Source organism: Chaetodon auriga, chromosome 1 (assembly GCF_051107435.1).
Source record: "Chaetodon auriga isolate fChaAug3 chromosome 1, fChaAug3.hap1, whole genome shotgun sequence".
In the NCBI taxonomy this organism is placed as follows: domain Eukaryota; kingdom Metazoa; phylum Chordata; class Actinopteri; order Chaetodontiformes; family Chaetodontidae; genus Chaetodon; species Chaetodon auriga.
In genome coordinates this window covers 29,238,851-29,260,883 of record NC_135074.1, presented here as the reverse complement: position 1 = coordinate 29,260,883, position 22,033 = coordinate 29,238,851, and the positions used below count along the sequence as shown (strand labels likewise).

Sequence of the window (22,033 nt, the reverse complement as noted above, 5' to 3'; positions counted from 1 at the left end):
AAAATCCACTGCAAGACTTTCAGACTTGAAGTAAAGTCTAGTCTTCAGGGAATTAAGTCTGAAGTGATAAGTTCTGTGACTTGAATCTGACCCCGGTCCAAGTCTCAAGTCTTCAGCTCCGCAGCAGCACAGTGACAAACACCCCCCTCTGCAACACGTATAACGCCCAATAAGCTAATGCTACGATACTGCAGTGGCAGCTCAGTGCGAGCATCACACAGCTTTTCTCAGCGTGTTCGTGCGCTGCTTTCTTTCATTTAGGCTTCATAAATTAGCAGCGTCTGTCTGGGCTGCCTTCTGCCACGCAGCTTCTCCGTCACTGCTCCGGCAGCCTGATGCTCTCCATGCAGACACGCACCACCAGGCCCCTCAAACCTCCCAGCCCGTGGCCATACTACAGTGTATGTGTAAGTGATTAATACGGTTTCCGCTGGACAATTCTTAGCATTCAAAGAGAGCAATAAAGATGGCTGACTGATATGAATGGCTTTCACACGATGAATCTCTGCTGTCAGAACATAAACATCCACCCGTGGTTGTATGTGAAACAGATACAGTGTTGAGACCACGAGTACACAGCTGTACAGCCTCAGGCAGAGGTGGAAGAAGTACTCAGATCGTCTACTTAAGTACAATTAGCAATACCGCAGTGTAGAAACACAGGAAAAATACATGCATTTAGCTTTTTCCTTCAGTAAAAGTAGAAGAGTATTAGCATCAAAACATACTTTCACAGTTCTCAAAGTGCAGAATGGCACATTTCAGAAGAATGTATATCATATTACTGCATCATTATTATTATTGTGGAAGTATAAGACAGATGAAAATGGAAAGCGCCTCAAAAATTGTACTTTAGTGCAGTATTTGAGTAAATGTACTTGTTATTTTAGCGTAGTACGTTGAACTTTGTGCTTGAACTCCGTGTCCTGTGCTCAGATCGAATATCTTCTCTTCTAGCCCAGTGGTTTCTAGCATTTTTGGCTTTTGACCCCGTGTAACAAAGCAGTATTTGTGGTCTTCTCTCAGAAGTTACATACGTCCACGCATCGCGAACACTCGGCCAAAGACCAGTTTTTACTTCTCTCCTCTGCAGCAAATCAGAGCTGAAGAGGAGCAAAGATTAGAGCAAAGTGTGAAAAAATCGAATCAAATATCTCCTTTTCTGCTCTGTTACAGCCATCCACAACACTGACGGAGGGCTCTGCTGTCCTGACCTGAGACTCCCGGGCAGCACGGGGACTTCAGAGTAATCTATGAAACATCTTCAATCTCTCTCGACTGCATCTCAGCTCATTCCCAATAATGAGAAATAACACGAACAAGAAGTACACGCTGGTTCTTTTCTTTAGCGCTGCACATCGTTTACTGGCCCTTTAACACGGCCTGTTTCGCTCCGACTGACAAACACTGTATCCCAAAAATACATCGCCACACACACACACACACACACACACACACACACACACACACACAGAGTCCATACGTTCTCTCTGCCCTGATTTCCCACCACAGCAGAGAAAAACACGGAGAGTCACCACACTTTCAGACGCATCACAGGAAATCACATCCAGGAGAGGAAGTAAATTAAGGTTTCCCATTTTGCTCTCACTTTGAAGCCCATTAATGACCATCTGTGTGTGTATGTGTGTCTATTTTGCTGAAACTGGCCTGCCGCAACAAACCCAGAGTTTCTTGGAACCCGCATGTGCGTGTGCACGGACGTGTGTGTGTGTGTGTGTGTGTGTGTGTGTGTGTGTGTGTGTGTGTGTGTCTGTGTGGTTCCTGGCCTCCTCACAAAGGCATCAGTCAACCCAGGAGGGCCTGGCAGAGAGAGCTCAGTAACCTTCAGATCCCTCCCACAGCACTAAATTAATGGCCTCTTTCTTTTCATTTCTCTCTCTCCTCATTCTTGTCTTTCCACCATCCCCTCTTCACACTTCTCCCTTCAGCTGCCTCCCTTCTTTTCTCCTCTTTCCTGCTTTTTTCCGCACCTCCCCTCCTTTCCAGCACTCTACGCTAACGGGAGGGAAACGAGGATGGTGTCATCCAAGTCTTCCTGTCGTTAAACGCTGCCTTTCTAATTTTCGGTCTGTAGTTCCTGCAGTCCTCGTACCCCGCGGGCACGCAGGCTGCCCTCACAGAGACAGGCAGCACAATCACAGACAGACAGACAGACAGACAGACAGACAGACAGACAGACAGACAGCCAGGTACAGGCTAAGGCCTGAAAATCCCCCAACTGAGGCTAATTCCTGATACTCCACAGCACAACAGAGAAAGCTTATCCTGCAGTGTTGTGAGCTGTTCTGGATTTGTAACTTTAAGCATACGTGTGTGTTTTATTCCAACATGAGTGTGTGTGGGTTTGCACGAGTTAAATTAGGAGTCTGCGAGGTGGAGCAGAGGTTGTGTCAACATGAAGCCACATCACAGGCCCTGCGTTTGTCGAGCGTGCTTTAAAAAGCAGAGGCCACTGGCTCCGACCAGAGAAACCCACAGAAATTAGTGGGAAACCGTCACACACTGTTCTGCACATGCATGTGCACCCGAGGGTCAGGCGATATGACAATAAATGCATCAAGATGTTAGGCAGAGATTTGTCAACAGTTAGAGATTTCGGCATCCTGTTTCCTGCTTTATTCATCTTTTAATCTTCCTGCTTACACGAGACCACTGCAAACCATTTCACAGAAAGTGTTCTGTTTAAATATTCTGCAAACATGAAAAGTACGTTGACGTGACAAAGGCTGGGAATCACAGGATGACTAAACCAGAGCTGGACTGATTTCATATCGGCTGACATGAGCTTGTTGCAGGTATTTTGCACGGGACTACAGCTCAGTTACAAGAAATCACAGCACAGACATGCCAACCTAGACCTTCACGACGTTTGTCCACCAGGAAACACTGACAAGCTGATTTTCACCTGTAAAATGACGCGCTCAGTTTGTATCTTGGTCCATTTCTTCAGAAAAATAACAAAAATCAACAGGATTCACAGCAGGATTGTTGATCTTTGAGCAACAGAAGATGAAAAATACACCTAAAGATATTTGAATCTGAAATTGATTCACTCCATTTCGTGTTTTTTGAGCACTTTCACACACGAAGCAACACGATCCCTGAATACTTTATCAGAGTTTGAATGTCTGCAAGAAGGAAGAAGGAAGCACCTGTTGCCACTATGCCGGTCCTGCACTGCAAAAACTGACGCGTACCACCACTGAGATGTATGAGATGTCTACGCTCAACACGAGCAGCACGTTAACAGTGTCTAATGGAAGCCATTAAAGTGCAGACAACTTTCAAGGCTGTCACATCCCAAAAATAACAATGTTAAAAATGCATTATGTGCACTGATGTGAATACTGTCCCACAGTCCCACAGAAGGCGAAGACGTGCTTCCTTTAAGTATGATCTGGAAGAGAAAACGCTGTTTATGAGCCAACACTACGTGCCAATAAACAATGCAAATATTGATTCACAGTCTTGAAACCGTGCCACCAAAAACAATCGCAACTTCAAAACTTGGATGAAGGAAGCAAAAAGACCCTGATGATAACTGACGGGATGACAGCAGGATGATCAACGCGCAGCGAGTACGAGCGTGTGTCAGAAGCAGCAGGGAGACAAAGACGAAGACGAAGACCTCAGCAGAGAGAGAATCACTGCGCTCACTTGATTGTTATGTAAGGCTGCAGCCGAGAACACACACATGCATGCACGCACACACACACACCATGCAGCCCTGCACTTTCAGGAGCGTCTGCATGCATCACGCAGGTAGCAGATCACACGACGGGCTGTTCTGCAGAGACAGTGGATCGCTTTGAGCTGTAAGTGCACGTCCAGCATCGATGCATCGCTCAGCCTCTTAAAGGATGTTTAAGTGGGGCAGGTAGAGCAGCACCTGAGCTGTTAACTGCTGGATTTCTTTTAACTGCCCGAAAAGCTGAGTTGGGGGAAAACTGAAGACGAGAATGTGCTCTCGAACTCTTCTGGTGTCAAGCTTCTTCGAGCCAGCTTGCACAATAAAAGCCTTCCAGCGAGGAGCATTTGGAAACATGCATTCAAGGACATACTGCTGTGCTGTCACCTGGATTATAAGAGAATGAGTCAGCGACATCATACAAACACTGACAGCAGGTCAGTGCAGACAGCTGCTTTTATTCTGAGACACCAACAACAGGAAACCAGCATTCTGTGATTTAGACACTGGACTCATTTGAAACCAGGTGATTAAAGATGAGCAGCAGCCGCAGTGAAACCACGTTATCATTCATCTCACTCGCTGCTAAACAGTGGAAATATGCTCCTGGCTTGTTTAGAGATTTGACAGGTTTTTGTTCCAGGTGATCAACAGAGTTCAGAGCCAATGAGAAAGGAGGAAAGCTCCTGTTTCCATCCAGTAAGAGGTGACGCAGGATCGTGGCACACATCCTGTATTTTCAGATAATCGGCACTGGCCGATGCAGACACGTCAGGGACGATGGAAATTTTTCATTTTCACATTTATTTCTGTCTTCAAGTGAACAATACATAAGTGTTAAATGTTCATAGGGACCAAAAGCAAAGATGTCCTGCTGGGTGCTTCAGCGTGCGCCGACATTTATGTAAGATTACAAATAAGGAAACGCTGCGATCTGCTGTTAAATGCTGGTGTTAAATCCACTAAAACTTTATTTTTCATTCAAAGTTTAGCTTTTGATTACTTGTGGACATTCATGAAATCGGTATATTTTTAAGTGCACTGCAGACAGAGTGCAAAACTTCCTGAGCAAGAAGAGACAACGCAGACAAGAACATGAGCGTTAAATAAATGTTCAAGTTCAGCAATTGTGTCTCATTTGTTATCATAATTATTAAACTGTCATATTTTCTCAGTTGCAAAAAGCAACATGATACTGGCATCATATGTCAGCGCCCGGCCGCCCAGCTCTCTAAATATCCAATATAACCCATACTGGTCAACCACTAATACAAGCTGACGTGCTGAACCTGCTCTTCAGGCCAACAGTGAGGCGCAGAGACAACTGAAGTCTCACTTCACCTGCTGCTGGAGGCCGGAGTGTGAGCTGTGAGTCAGAGAGAAGCTCCAGCAGAGAGAAAGAAAACAAAGACCACCAAAGATCCTCCGCTGCTGGTTACTACAGCCTGACGCTGTCTAAACAGACCTGGTGTGGAACTAGACAGGTGGTCCCCCCAAAGGCAAACAGAGATGATCCCGCAAACCCAACCTGACACCACGCCTAAACCTGAACCACCTCCGGCAGCAGCCGGCCGCCAAAAGCCCGCGTTCACCGACCAAACCGAGCCGGAAGCTGCCACGTCGCTCCAGTCTCAGATCTAACCAGGTGGCATTCGACCTCTGCTCCACCATTTCACCATTCGCTGCCGTTAAATAGTTAAATGACGAGTCTGAGGGGTTGAGGGGAGAGCAGCGGGGCCAAAACACACAATGGTAACCCAGCCCGGCGAGCGGGTGGCCACACGCTTTGAATGATGTCAAAAGGCTGCCAGTTAATTAGGCACGGACCTCCCTGGAGACTACCTGGAGGGTCGGAGCTGCGTCTTTCTTCCAGCGTGTGAGTGAAACGCCATAAAAAGTGATAAGCGGGAAACTGGGTGGGGAAAAAAAAATGAACCATCTGACAATGCGAAGGGTAAGACGGGAGCAGGGAGGGAATGAGTCAGGCCTTTTGTCCGTCCTCTGTCTTCCTGCCTCCCTTCCGCTGCTGGTGTCGAGCCGTAAAAGCGTCTCTTCGGAGAGACAGCTGCGTCTCAGCGTGTCGGCAACTGCTCGTCCCAAAAAGTCCCAAACCAGCTGCATTCAGCTGCGCCGCACGCCGTCGCGCCGCTCTGCACAGTGAGAATGGACACAACTGGCGTCCCACCTCGCTGTCAGGCAACAATGTTCATCCTCCGTCACTTCTCGCCCGCTGACAGCACAGGACGCCTGAACGCTCGCGCACACTGGACGGCTGCTCACCTGTAAGAGCTGTCATTCACCATTCAGGCCGGACAGAGAGGACGGCGGCAGTGGGCTGAGTTTTTAGGAAAAGGCAGTATAACTTTAACACTGATTGAGGCGAGGAGCTGGCTCTCATGTGGACTTTAAAGACGGGAAATGTGTCAGGCTAAAGGAATGCTTTTAATCTAAATTCTATAAGTTTCAGCACATCCCGCCTTCTTCAGGGCGAATTAAAAGATTATCTGAATTAATTACCTGTAAACGAAAGAGCAAACATGGAAAAACCAGCTTTCCGGTCTTTCTTAATCCATCTGTCATGAAGGCACTCAGCATTAAACAGCAGATTCAACTATGTGGTGACACGATTACAATCCAGTCAGTCTTTCAGGCCGAGGATCTGCTAACATGGCATCTTTTGGTCGATCGCTCAACCGCCTGCTTCACTTCTGCAACACAGAAATCTGAAAACGTTTTTCACTCTTTGGAATTTATTTCCTTTGGGACGGCAAAAAACACAAAACCCCGTCGATTATTCTGCGCTTGCTCAACACTTTAGGGCTCTTACAGCAGATCCGCACAAATAAAATCTCACTAGCCTGCGAGCACCACAAAAAGCAGCCCTCTCTTAAAGGCCAGCGCTTTCATAGAGAACAGTCAGTCAAGATGTTGCATTTAACATCTATTTTCGTCCTTTTATGTCCTACATTTGCACCAAATGAAGACTGAAGGTAGTTATTTCTCCAAGGACTTAACACTGAACTGCCTCCTGTGACACGCAATTTAACAGACTGAACAAATGAAGCAGAAAAATAATTGAATTGGATTGACTCAGTATTCAAGATAATGTCGGTATACAGAGCAGAGACATTTAAGGACTCAGCACGAACTGGGATGGATGAGACCAAACTGAAACGTTTCACAGCAGCAAAGCGGGCGATCTCTGGCTCATCGTCACTTTCAGCTGTCTGACTTTAATGTGAGCTCCCCTCACTGCAGACTGTCATCTTCTATCTTCTATCAGGTTTATCACGATGAGAGCAAAGAGAAGCCTCGACCTCTAATACTCAGATTACAATTCATTGGCAGCGCTCGCCGTCAGACACGCAGCTGTTTATCATTCGCTCTGTCTGTGAGCGTCTGACTCCGCCGTGCTCTCATCCTCACTGCGAGCGCCGGTGGTTCGCTCCTTCTCCCACCTTTAGTCGCCACACTTGTCTTGTGTGTTATGAGGTGTGGGGAGCTGCAATAAAGAGACAATTGAATTCTGCTTCTTCCTGCTCCGACACAGCGGCGGTCGTTTGCTGTTTGGAAGCACTTTAATGCGTCAGCGACACAACATCATCGCTCATTTGGTGAAGTGTTTCTGTCCACATGTGGAAATCTAAATCCAACATTCGCTTTGCTTTCAGCTCTGAAAACAGCTTTTGAGCTGCAAAATGCTCCGGTTTCATCACGGCCTCGTCCCTCGCTCTGTGCCGTGTGGCGTGCAGTCGGTTCCTCCGACTTTTTTAGCTGCTGCTGCTGGAAACAAGGCTGATGAAACTGAACAATGCTGTAAAGGTTCAAATATTAATCGTCAGAGTTTTAACGAGCGCACGCATCATTTCCCAGGCTCCTGCTCCTGCTCGCGTTTCCCTCCATGACAACATATGGAAGCCGTAAAGCTGCTCCAACACTCAAAGAACACATTCACTGAATTCCCTGTGGTTATGGAGGCTCTGGGTTACACTGTCTTGGCTTCAAGATGCCAAACAGCTCATCCTCCCTGCCCGTTCCCCCTCTCCGCCGGCTCATCTCCACCTACTAATTTGCCCGCCGTAGGTCAGGCCGCCCTGATGCGGCGAGCCGGTAACCGCAGCAGCACATGTTGAGAGGCGGTGGGAAAAAGGCACAAGTGTGGAGGAACACCATGCATGAGCAGATGCACACATGTACCACTTTCCACCAGGCGGGAAACTCTGAAATCACTTAACATATCCGGTTCGCACGCTCAAGTATGTAAACAAAGCACCAGACAAACAAGTTTGGAGCTGATGCCAAATCTTCAAAGCATTGCTAAAAATCTTCCTGGACAGACCCGTCATCACGAGCTCATCCCTCTGGTTCGCTCGCTCACACGCAAAGCACACACACCGGCGCGCGCACACACACACAGGAGTGTTTGAAATGTGCAGCAGTTGGTTGGCAGCGGGGTTCTTTTCACGCCTGCTCATCTCAGACTTTCATTAAAACTCCAGTCTTATCACACTGCAGAGCTCAATCACTTTCTTGTGACGTAACTCAGCAGGAGGGTGTGTGTGTGTGTGTGTGTGTGTGTGTGTGTGTGTGTGTGTGTGTGTGCACGCACGCTTGTGTGTGTTGTTGGCTTGCCTTTAAGGACAAACTAACACTCCCCCAACCTGACCGCAGTCTTCATTACGGACCCTCTGCATGTTCATCGTGTACAGCATTTCATTCAAGCAAATCACACACACACACACACAGGAACACACACTCAAAGACACACTCAGCCAAGTCGCTGCCTATTAACTACGTGCGACCCAGAAGCATGTGGGAGGATACTGTCCTTTATTCCCTTCAAATGAGCGAAAACAACATAATTACACGCTTAGTGATATATCATCGTCCTGCTGCTGAGGGTTAAAAATAAAGGCCTTTGAGATCAAACGAGGGGAGGGGGGATGAAAGGATGGAGCTGCTATGGAGCTGTATACAGTACAGACACACACACACACACACACACACACACACACACACACACACATACACAGAGTGCCATCATCCGTGGCCGGCCAGCAGTCTCTCTGAAGTCAGTTCAAAGATAACACTGACTTGGCCGGGGATGAGGGGATGGCTGCTGGACGGGCATGTGGGCTGGCACTTCGTGGAGGGGGGGGGGGTGAATACATGTGAGTTTAAGAAAAAAAAAAACATAAAAAGAGGGTAGAAATAACTGTGCAAAGGAAAAAAAGGGAGCTTTAAGTGTTTCAGTGTATCTTTCTACGCTATTTTACTTCAAACAAGTGAAAATATCTGTCAGCATCTTGAGATAATCCAACATAATCCCCCAAATCTCATTTTCTCTGGGCAAAGTGTCAAGATCTCAGAGTACAACATAACCAGGATGCACCCGTTAGAAAACCTCCACCGACGCTGAGAACCCCCCCCCCCCCCCCCAAGGAAGGTTTAGATTTCAGCATACACACATTTTAGGATCTTATCTGCTCAGGTGTGGCATTCAGGTGTGGAACATTCCACAGGTAAACAGGCTCACTGGTAACAGGTGATAGTATCACGACTGGGTATGAAAGGGGCTTCCTGGAAAGGCTCAGTCGTTCACGAGCGAGGATGGAGCGAGTTCACCACTTTGTGAACACATGATTGGATGAAGGAGATTAACACATGAGCTCAGGAACACGTCAGAAAACTGTTGTGGGTAAACACAGTTTGTTTGTTTGTGAGTGCGTCGTTCTGTTTTTATTTACGCTTTGCACAGCGTCCCGCCGTCTTTGGGATGAGGGCTGTAGCTGTATTTGTTGGGAACCACGTGATGTGATGACTTGCACCAGAGTTTAGCTTCGAGCTCACTTTCATTTGCTTTAAATAAATAACAGAGCTAAGAAGCAATAACTTTTGACAAATCACGAAACATCCGAGTTACAGCCAGAGTCTAATCACTTGATCTCTGGACCAAAGGAAACGAGCGTGTTTGTAGCGAGTAAACTGGTTTATCCTGGCAAACGCTACGGTTTCTGTCGGGCCTGGCAGACACTTTATGGACCTCTGCAGATGCCGGTGATGTCAGCGCTTGGACGGCTCCATCTTGCTTCGTGTGTGCGATGCTACGCGGTCGGTCTGGTCACAGGGACACGAAGGGGTTAAGGAGGGAGAGGGGCGAGCGTGTCGTACTACGTTTCACTTTCCACTACTGTCAGCCCTTTGTGATGACTCGGGCCTCCACACTCTGTACTTATGTGGCTTTGGGACTCAATGTGTGTGTGTGTGTGAACATGTGTGTGTGCACTGTATACAGTATGTGAATGAGGGAAGGGCTGTAATATGATCAAAGAGAAAACACATAAAAAAAATCTATCACAACCACTTCCATTTACTCTCTCTTCTGTGTTGGATGCGAGTTTAATGACTTAATAGGAAACTGGACGACTGCTTTTCCACAATGACACACATGTTAAAAAGGGACAAACTCAGGCGGGCGGGACGTCGATGGGGACGATGAAGACGCGCAGGACGCAGGCTGCAAACGGGGCGAGTGCGAGGCAGATGGACAGCTGCGGGTCTGGCTGTCATGAGGTTGTGTGGGAGAGCTCCTGTGGTGATTTTATGAAGTGTGGGTGAGAAAGCAAGTGTTGTGTATGGAGTCAGAGAGGAGGGGTGAGGAGGGGTGAGGAGGGCGAACAGAGACAGAGCGAAAGTCCGGCCTATTTGTTCAACGGCTGCTGAGGCAGCAGCGTGAGATGAAAGGGACGCTGCTTGACCTCCATACGTTTTCAGCATTAATGAAATGTTTCCACAGAGCAGATGAGCGAAAATGACTCGACTTGTTTTTTTGATTCAGCTGATTTAAGGCTGAATCTCATTTACGTCAGGTTCCCGTACGGCTTCTTGTGTTTGAACAACTTTCAACACTTGAGAAGTTTGGCTTCTTTCCTTAAACGAAGAAAAAGCTGGAATAAAACATCCAGTGTTGTTTCTTCTGCATCGAGTGTCGCTGCGGATTTACAGCAGAATGTGAGACTTTTACCATTTCGGTGCAAATACGTATTGGCTTGAATGGGATTGTGTGTGTGTGTGTGTGTGTGTGTGTGTCAGGCCTGGCAGTGTAAACACAGAGGAGCTCCGGGCTCTGCCTCTGGCTGTGAATACTAGACTTGCTGGGTAATGTGCTGAGTGAGCACTTGGTGTCCAAGCTTGCTCTAATCCACAGATTGTCTCGTTGGCCAGCTGACCCCCCCCCCCCCCCCCCGCACACACACACACAGCCGCCCCACCATCCCCACTTTAACCCCTAAAATCCCCCAGTAGGGGCCTCTATCAGGGATACCCGGGCCAGAGCTTCAGCCGAGTCCAGAGCTCCTTTCTGGGAAGAGCTGATTTTCCAGTTGGGGTCTAATTTTCGACTAGATTACCCAGGATCAATTCTTAAAATCCCCCAAATCATTTTTCAATCTGGTGTTTGGTGTTGCATTAATTGTTCTGTGCAAACTAGCTGACAAGTGTTTATCAATTAACTGTTAACCCTGATCCTGGGCGCCCATGCACCCAGCTGCCCTGCTCGGTGCTTCGGTGATAAAGTACATTTTTTCAGCTTGTCATATGTGACTATTTTCTGCCCTGTGCTGTTTTATGTCTGTGAAAACTGACTACCTTCTGGTTTTTAACTGTTGGTCTGACAAAACAAGCAGCACACCTTGGACTCTGGGAACTTTCTGACAAGAGAATCTGGACATCCGGCCCTCGGAGGGACACCCTTGAGAGCAGTGTTCACGGTTCAAACGTCACTTTTGTAAACCAAACTTCAAAATGTGGAAAAATAAGAAGAATCCAACATCTAGGCCGTGGGACGCAAACCTCAAAAATGTCCAATAAACCCAAACTAAATGACCCATTTCCACTGCAAACATCTATTGTTCTTTGGAGGCAAATCAAAACCATGTTTCTGGGTCGTAAAAGCGGTGGACCTCACTCAGCTCAAATTAAAGTAGCTGAACCAATAGGAATGTTAACACGGCTGTGCGTGAACCAGAGAGCAGGTAGAACGAAATCGCAGAATAAGTGAAACAGAGAGCGGAGCGTGGAGGGAACCGGGGTCTAAAATCTCTGTGTGTGGGATAATTTTACTATTTCCAGCAGGACGTCTCCGCAGCACACAGGCACCGCCGGTGAAGTTTTAGGTTTTTGCTCTCCGTGTGCCTAAAGAGTGTCTGGATCAGGTCCAGTCCAGTGGAGTCAGTCTTAAGTGCTACACGAGCCGCATGTCTGAGCCAGAACTTCCAGCCTGAACCCTCCCTGCGATAGAAACGCCCCCCCAAGAGATCAGTACTGTGGGATTTATCGATCACCTGCTCTGAGGCAGCACGCTGACAGACGGCAATCCAAATCAAATCAAATCGTACAAATCAAACCGAGACCGCGGCGGCCTTCAGGAGAAAGTACATTCACTGGCAGAATATTACAAAAACCTTCCTCTAACAGCATGAACGCTGTCGTTGATTTTTGCACTGGAGCTCTGTCAGCCGGAGACAAAAAACGCCGCCATTCAACTGTCCAATCAGCTGTGACTTTGAATGTTAGTTCCTGGTTAAAAACATGCAGAAACACATCCACCTTGATTGAGTTAATGTATCCAATTGGTCACATTTAGCCAGCACCTGATCTGCTTAACAGTTTATTTATATAAATATACCAATCACATAGTACCTTCACCTACGTTCAACTGTGCCACTGCGCACAAATCAGAACACCTGAACCAATCACAAACGTAACCAGTAGAAACCATTTTTTCGCCTGTACAAGCATTCGCCTGAGCTCCGCGAGGCACCGAAACCAGAACGGTTAGATTTTTAACATGAGCAAACACAGCGTTCCTGAAAAGGTCTCATGGCAGCGCCGGATGCCAGATCAGTATTAGCAGCTCCATTTGGTCCATGTCTGTGAATGTGAACTCACAGTGAAGGGATAAGTGTAATAAGAGGAGATTATTCCATGCGGGCGAGCTGTAACTCACTTTATGGGCTTTGACTGGATGAGGGGAGCAGGCACTGAGGTCCAGCTCTGTAATATCCAGTTATAAACTGACGCAGCATGAAGGGCTCCACTCGGCAGCTCCAACCTCCTCCATGTTGGCACCAGACGTTCTATGATGTTAACATTTGGGATTTGGGGCAAAAACCGGGCTTGTAAATTTCAGATCTCCGAGTGAGAGTTTGCCAGCTTCAGTATATTGACCTCTCTGTTTTCTGCATCAGTCCAGCAGTCAGCCATTGAAATGAGCTGCTAACTACGAGGAGGGCTCAAACAAGCGCACACACACACAAAGACACACTCGAACAAATGTGCACACACTATCTGGCTTTTAAATATTAGCGAAATTGGTCAAGAAACATCAGGACAGATGTTGATATCGAGTACATTTTTTTTCATTCCAAATAAAGACATCGTAAAACATCCGTGCACAGTTTAGTTTTGCTAATGTAGCATCACCATGTTCACTAATATTTCTGCGCTAAATCAATATCAACCAATCACGTCATCGCAGGGATGTACTGTATCAGTCAGGCTGTAACTGGAAACACGGCCATGCTTCAACCTGAACCAAACCTCGAGCAACCATAAGGTGCTGTGATGGATGGCGAGGCTACTCAAATAGGCTACGCATGTGTGCGACTACACCACCAAAACCATTAGTTGGTGGTGGGGTTTCCATGCCACTGGTTAAGTTTCTTTGTGTACTTCCTATGTGTACTTCAAACAACGCCAACTGTAAGTAAGCGGATCACGTTGGAGTCAGAGCTAATAAAATTGGAACAAGAGTTACGATGGATACACGGCTACACCAGACCTACAGCACTGAAATGAAATGAACAGGCGAACGCAAACAAGACTAAAAATGTGAAGAACGATTTAATAGATCATCCACTTATTGATATGTTAATGCATCATGTTTGAGATTTAATTTCTTTGAAAGTCATAAAACTTTGTGAGTCGTTTTGTATCCCTCTCTCCGAGGAGAATACACACACATCTTGAAGTTATCAAACCTCATACGACACACACACTCTGGTCCCCGCAGGACAACAAAACCCCGGAGCATTCCAGAGGAGGTGGGAGTGGAGAGTGTGGAGGGTGGTGGGGGTGGAGGGATGTTAAATTGGTGACTTGGAAGGCAGAGCCTTTCCAGAAGCGAAGCGGACAACCTGCGGTTGGGGTTGAATTCTTTCCCTCTCTGGCTCCTTTTAGAAAAAGAGGAGAAAACGGCAAACACAGACCCCTCCATTCAGAGTAATTTATCCCTATGGCCAGGCCTTCTTTACCGGCTGCAATAGCCCCCTTCCGGGGCTGCCCAGCAGGATGCCTGCGAGTGGCGTGTGAAACTCTCCTGTCTCCTTCAGCTCAAAAGGGAAAGATGAACAATGGCCCTCGCCAGGCGCTGGCTCTGAACAATCCCTCTCTCCGCTTCGCTCTCTGCCTTACTTTCTCCGTCTCTAAAAGCAACCACAAGCTATTCCCGCAAAACCCACGTTCTTTTATCCATCCAGTATCGTCCGTCAGCAGCCATTTCCTTCAGTATGAACTGCTTTCTCTCATCAGTCCCTCTTTGCTTCTCGCTTGCCTCAGATTCTTCGCCTGGTTTCCCATCCATTGCTCTTCCCCTCAGCTCTTCTCGTCTTCCTTTTTGGTAAAATCAAGACAAACACTCTGAATCAAGGCGAAGGGGTGCACGAAGCGCCCCACATTTTTCTGGGTTCTCAGGACCCCATTTGACCCCCCCATTGCCCCAATCACCAAAACGTGGGTGACTCATCCTCCATCACCATGCCTCGCCCAAACCATCTTTCCATCTTTGAAAAAACCCTGCTGGATCTGTACTGCCTGAGGGGACTTGGACCAAACTCAAAGAGCGGGTGAACAAAGCAATTATTGGTCTGATTAATAGCATATTTGTCAGGGACAAAATTACAACAGACTGTGATTTCCATAACACATGGAACACAACAGTGAAAACAATGAAAATGAGTGCGGACAGCGAGACAGCTTTGTGCCATTACAATAAACTTCATTGCATGTCTCTTTCCCCAGGCGGAGGACGTTAGAGGGCGAGCTGGGCTTCGGCGGAACATGTGGCTCATCAGTTCGCATGGCGACTCTCCAACTGGTCCGGGCTGAGAATCAGGCAAAGTACATGTCAGTCTGATCAATCAATAACAAGAAACACTGTTTCTGCACTCCTCTGTGGGAGTCAGCAGTTGGGGGAAAGAAATGTGGACAGTTTCCCCGCAGAAGGAGCCTCAGCAACAATCTGCACAGCTCTTGCGGGAAGCCATTTTCCCCCCGGCACTCAACCATTCACCAGTGGCTCCTACAGAGCTATTGAGCATTCACCAGGCACCTCCACATCCCCGACAAGCGCAACAAAAAGCATTTTAAAGCAACACTCCCCGCAGTTCCCACACTATTTCACCTGTCAAATGCTTACAAAACAGTTGAGGAAGGCCAAATGCTCCTCAGGGGCACCACAGCACACCTCTTGCCAGCCTCGGCCCGACTAAAGACGTTGTTATTCCTCTTAAAGAAAGAATACACTATAAATCTTTCCCACCTACTATCATGAGCAACCACGCTGAGCCTCAAGGCCCAGACAGGACCTTCCACCTTGACAAGCATCACCTAAAGTAGAGCAGGAAACCCGAAGAAAGCGTTTCCTCGCAGAGCCAGACTCCCAAAGCGAGCGGATGAGTCATCTGGGAATGATGCTCAGGAAATCAATACAAACCAATTGTCTGTTTGAGGAAGGAGACAACAGAAACGGCAAAGAAAGGCCAGCGCCAGAGATCCGTAGCGCTGTAGGAAATTAGAAGCGTCTGCAGAGTCAGAACCTTGTCCGGCTGAGTGATCATTTGAGTAAACTAGAGAGATGCTGGGGTCTCGCATAGCTTCACGGAGGTCTGATGAAGAGAGTAAGAGCACCTCCTCGGGTCAATCGTTTACTGTACTCAAGCCTTCATTTTGAATTGAGAAGAACAGCGCTCTGCAGACGAGTGCAGTAATGATACACTCAGCTCACAGTTTGACTCCTGCTATTTTTAATAAAGCTGGGCCGAAAACAAGTTTAAAAACAAGTTTCTTGGTTTTAGTGCAGAACTCAGAGAACATAATTTCTTTTATCCGCTGTAAACTCTCCAAACGCCTCCGTTTAGTGCATCCAATTTGAACTTTTTCACAAAAGCTGCCTTTAGGTTTTTTGCAATAGGGTATCTTTGAAGACAGCAAGTTTGTTCCAGGCGGCAGCTTAAAATGAGATTTAATCACGCCATCTTGCTTTTGATGTAAAGACACTAAAAGCACCGCAGTCATAACCAATTAGATCCCAGCATGCTGAGAAAAGAACCGTTCTTTTGTAAGATTTCATGACTGGTGTTTGGCTACAAGGTGACAAAAGGTGCAATCCTGTACCTTGTTTAACGACAGCCTTTTATCTCCCTCCTCTTTGAATTAGAGACAGTCGCTCAGTAAATTTGCAGCTCTCTAACTCATTTTAAGAGGCAAGGCAAAACTCCCACTAAACATACTTTTTTCAATTTTCCACTGTGTGTAGGATGGAGAGGTACAGCTTCACTTAGGCTAATTATAGGCCGTCTCTAACTGGTTTTGTTGCTATGGTGCACATAATCCATTGTCTGCATAGCGGGGATGTCACAATCTAAAACTGGATGAGACCACATTTGCTGTGCATAGACAGGAAACTGCAAGAAATTTGTTAATGCAAATAAAAGCTAAATAGACTAAAAAATAGACGGCGGTTTTGGTTAATGAAGCTCTGAAACGAGGCAGCCACTTGAGCTTCTGTCCTATCTCTTGCAGCCAGAGCGTTCTACATCACCGCAGCTCGGGTTCACTCCGGAGGAGAAGCTGAACATGACAGAAAGCTATTCACACGTCTGCAAGCAGAAATGACAGCAGCCCGCTCCGCTGCCCTAATAAAGCTCCCGCTTAAATGGACGGCACAAACATTTGCTCTGTCAGTCTGAGCCGCTTAATGCGCCTCGGCCTTCAGATCGCGTTGGGCTGAAGATGCAGTTATGCATCCCCTCTGGCTGGAGAATAATCAGGCTCCAGTGTTATGACAACTGTTAACGGATCATCAGCAGCCACGAGGAGGTGGAAGCACAAGCCTCATCAAAATTTCATTTGGAGACGCAGCAATCATCAAAATAACAACATAATCCCATTCTTCCAGTTAAGCTCCCCACCTTGATCGGCAATAAACGCTAAAACAATCAGGAAAGTCTGCGGTTGAGCGTTTTTCGCTCCCGAGCCGTCGTCTGTTGTTTAATATCTGCCTGGGATGAGGTGACTGCTATCCCGTTTTAGACCCTCATAAAAGGAAAATCAGGATGTAACTCAGTAAACGCTAATTTGGCCCAAGGCATTTCGGAATATGAAGACATCAATCTTAATGTGCCCCCTCCCTCCGTCAGCCTGTGACAGCAGCTTCGGCAGATCAAGTCATCATCCGGAGCAGCGCTAGTGTAATGAAAGAGGAGGAGGAGGAGGAGGAGGAGGGAGCAGAGAGGGGAGAGGGGGGTACAACACAAGACACTTCAAGGATAATTTCAGTTTGTTACAACTTCAGTCGTGTTTTCACTCGTTTTTTCTGGCCATCATTTCTATCAGTCATGACTACATTTCCCTCACTGACATCTGGGAACATGGAAATATCACTCAAAATAGATCCAACAGGGAGAGAAACACAAGCAGGCGTGCAATCATCCAGATATCAAACAAGCTCCAGGCTCAGAAAAACTTATTTGGATCTCATTTCAATCTTAGCAGGTACTTTGCGGAGGTGTTATCATAACTCACCGAACCGATGGCCAAAACTACAAAAATAACCTGAAACTCTCGTCTGACTTGAGATCACAGCTTCCTCTTCAGCGGGAGGCTCTACTGAGCTCACGAAAACTCGCAGCGAAAAGTACGTTTCATCATATTCATACGAAACAAAATGTTTTTGTCCCACGTTTGCCATCAGTTCCAGCTGTGAAAATCACACTCTGTCCTGATTTCATCCAGGACGGAAGATGAGGGTCATTCTTCAGCATATTACTGTTGACAATGCATCAACGGTGTGAGCGCGACAGTCACCACATCTTTCATTCACACAAATCTGTTTCGGTCTGGGCCATAACAAACGGCGCCTGAGAGACCATCTGCCTTCGGACAAATGGAACGACAGTGTAATATTTTACTGTTAGGACGGAGTAAATCGCTCTCCTGACACACACACGCCTCAATTATCTCTTCTGCTCTGTCCTCTCCGCACCTCCATCTCTCTGACCTAAATCTCCAGCTTTCTTTATTTATGCCTCAGATCTCTCCTTCCCTTCCTCCTTCCTTCCCTCCTTCTTCTGCTTTGCGAGCTGTGTTGGCTGTGGCCTCCTGAAGCTGACTGACAGCGCCGCCTCCCCTCCCCTCCCCGTGAGCGTGATGTTAAGATCACTCCTGTCTGTTTTCAGCCAGCCTTGATTAAAAGAATGGACCTGTCTGGGCCACTGCGACACACACACACACACACACACACACACACACACACACACACACAACACAGAAAGAGCGATATGACCCAGACTGAGAGAAGACAGAGGAGGTGCTGCCTGAGGTCTGATCTTCGCGTTGGGCCTGCTCGGGCCTGCCTGCCGGCTCAGGTGCCTGCAGGCTGCTGGCCGACACCTGAGAACACTCTCAGGAAAACACACTGCTTCCTTGTTGCCACCAGTCAGGTGAACACTGAGTGAGATCCGTTTGATAAATAAAACCGTAATAATTGTCTGTTATCGTTGGATGAGGCAGCGTGTAGGGCCGCAAGCTTCATGGAAAAATGTTAATTACACAGAGTATGTTGCAAATTACTGTGATCGGGGTTCTAAAATATGATTGTGTCAGTTTCTGGAATCAAACTTAATTCAATGCACTTCTGCACCTTCACATATTTTCTTTCAGCTAGCGTTGCATGTTGAGAACCAGTTCTGAATGAATGGACAAAATCTTATCTCAGCCCTCGGTCAGGTGATGCATCCAGCGTAAAAACAAGTGGAAAGCTGCCAGCATTTACCAAAGGTGCATTCTAGATCTTGGAAGCAGCAGTTTGAGCATAAAACCAAACTGTAAGTCAATGTTTGTACAATAGGTGCATTTATACGAGCTGAAAGCAAGGTGAGAGCAGGGCCAAGCAGCAGACCACCGAGCCGAGTTTGTGCCAACAAAACCCGATTTGAAGCCAAAACGTGATCTTTTCCTGAACCAAACCAGACCACAGCGCTGTCAGAACACTAAATCATAAACCTGAATGTAAAGTTTGAAAGTAAAGTTTCAATAAATCGTCCTGACATTGCTCAGAGTAACTCATCCACATGTCCTCCGTGACAGCTGGGAAAGCTCTTTCTGCTGATGAAGATCATGTGATATGACTGAAGCCTCCAGAACAGAGACTAAACGGACTCCGGGGTGAGGTTGTTTCCTCCACAGCTGACCTTTACATCACTTTGTTGCAGTGTATTTTCACTTCACCGGGACTTGACGGAAACTGGATCAGATGAGTAAACTCTGGATGAGGATCGACGGAATCGAACCTTCATCAAAGCCTCGATGCTGCGTCTCACAAAGCAGCCGCAGCCGACGCTTCTCGATCCCATTCGGCTTTATTCTTGCACTTATTGTTTTTATAGATTTTCTCAAAGAAAGAGAAATATTAATTTGACCTCCAAGCAAAACTTTTACATAGCAAATCCACTGAAGTAAGAAATTATTGATGATGCAAACAAAACGGACTGGCCAGAGAGTCGATTCAATACAACATGCAACGGGGAGGACTGAAAGTGGAACACTGGCCTTGCTCATGCAGAGAAATCAGACTCGGCTCGGAGAAAAGTTAATTTACTATTCTCAGTTTTCTTCGTTTCAGACTTCACTTTCCTTCACCCCCCACCCCCACCCCCCCCCCACCTCCTGACTGGCTGTCACGGATCGCTCTGTGAAGTTTCTCCCTCATTCTGCAGCGTCTGAAGATCTTTACCTTCACACAGCACAGATGCAACCCACTTTAGAGATAAAGTGAAAGGGAGAAAAAAACAAAGGAGTAAGTGCTGAAAGAGTTACAAACCACAGTGCTTTGGAAGAGAGGAGCGTGGAGGAGGAACGCTGGCAACAACAGAGACGCAGACTTTGATTAAAGACGGATCAGAGAACAAGCAACGTCTTCCTTTTCTTGTTCTCCCTCTGTTCTGGGAGCCACCCGACCTCCCCATCCCACAGCCCACTTATTTTTCTACTTTTATGCAGAGTAGAAGAAGTGAATGAAGACGAGGACGGGTGGTGGTGGAGGTGGAGATGGTGGTGGTGGTGGGGATGTATGAGATGCAAAAGAAGCGTTTCATGACTGGAGGATGAGCTGGGAGATCAGATGTGTAAGCAGGCATCATGCATTCACTGTAACAGCATCCGGAGGAACAGAGGAGCAGGAGGATGGTGGTGAAGGAGAGGAGAGGAGAGGAGAGGAGAGGAGGACGGGGACGCAAACAAACTCGCTTTCTTTCATTCAAAGCCGTTTCCTCTCTGACGCGGTTTTTCAGAGATATTTTAGTTGAGGCGGCTTTGAGGCAGAGAGGGTCGGGCTTCAGCAGGATGCCAGCTTCTGCGCTGTTTTTGTCACTTTTTTTTTTTTTTGGCATTTCATACACTTTTTTCCCCGGAACAACATCTGCGTCTCTGCATTCTGCACGACAATACAGCAGCTGAGACTCGGAGCGATGTTTAATGAACAACCTGCTGATCCTCAGACCTGCAGGACGACGAGCTGAACCGTCTCCAGCCTCCTCCTCTCTCTGCTGTCAACAACCCGACAACAAACAGAGCTCTTTTTGTGTAGAACAGAGACGATTACTGACCTCCAGACGGGCCGGGGAAATAAACCTGCAATGATTAAAGGACCTTTTAGTAAATCATTGGCTGCTTTGCATGGCAGAACCCTCTGAGGTCGCCTGAAAGACTGGAAGCGGAGGTGGAGGAACTGAAGGGGAGGCGCTATTTTTCTTTTCTTGGTGCAGCAGCCAGTGAAATGAGATGTGCTTGAGGCTCATTAAGAGGAGAGGGGCTGAATTCATTTAACCTCCCCCTACTCACCCAAAAAAAGAAAAAAAAAACACTCACACACCAGAACTGATCAGCTGTGGCCATCTTAGAGCTGGCAAAACACACGCAGTCCAGCACACACACCGCTCTCATTAGCTTGACAAAACTGATGTGTCGGTTGTTCTCGTTAAGTGAAAGACAGCCGGCCGTGTGATGAGCGGCACATATCAGCTTTAAGATGAGGATTAAGATACGCTCTTCCTCTATCGTTTCATTTGCCTGCCTGGCATCATGCTCCTGCGCTTCTGATCCGATTAGGACGTTTGGAGGTGCACAGCGCTGCCGCTGTGAGATTTGGATTAGTACCAGCTGAGCATTCAGGTTGGGAAATATGCATCAAGTTGTGAGTGTGACAAAAATGTTACAGGGACGGGGAAATGGTAGTTTCGTTTGATCGAGGAAGAGGGAGTGAGGGTGACATCAAAAAAAAAAAAAAGGCAGGAACACGAGTGGTCAAAAGAGTTTACAGGTTTACAAGGCTGTTAACAGAGCTGCAGCTCGACCAAACTTTTTGGAACGAGAAGGAAAACAGCTGCCCTGTCGGACTCCCCACATCTGAGCAGTTAAAGTGGTGAGTAAAACCCCATAATACCTGATAGAGCTGATGGCCAAAACTCCAAAATCAGACTTTTAACACCAAGCCAGGGGGTGGCAAGTTGAATACTTTGGTTTACCATCTAATAAAATCCAAAATAGCAACAAAGATCATATTAAAAAACAATGAATCAAGCAAGCCTCTACACACACACACACACACACACACACACAAACGCACACACGCGGTGCTCAGGTGTTTAAGAGGTATCCTGGTATAATCTGGATCAGATACCAAACCCGTGGATTAAGTAAATGAAGCTGAGGCCTCTTTGTCCGTGTGCACACTTCAACACTGTGCTGGGAGCAATTAGCCACTTACTGCACTTGTGGTGAAACATACACACACACACGCGCGCACACACACACACACACACACATATATATACACACAACTGACGAAGAAACACATGTTCTCGCTCTCATATCTCGTATTCACACACCCAATCTCTCTGCGTCTGACACACACGCATACACCTCATGTCTATCCCATTACAGGAGCCCCCAGGCCCAGCTTGCAGGCTGAAAAGCCCAATTTGTTTA

The 22,033-nt window shown here is 47.1% G+C and overlaps 1 protein-coding gene across 3 annotated transcripts in view; it reads right to left on the bottom strand.

Moving 5' to 3' along the window:
* Positions 1-22,033, bottom strand: part of lrp4 (low density lipoprotein receptor-related protein 4) — a 109,611-nt gene that overhangs the window by 61,660 nt on the left and 25,918 nt on the right. The window lies entirely within an intron of this gene.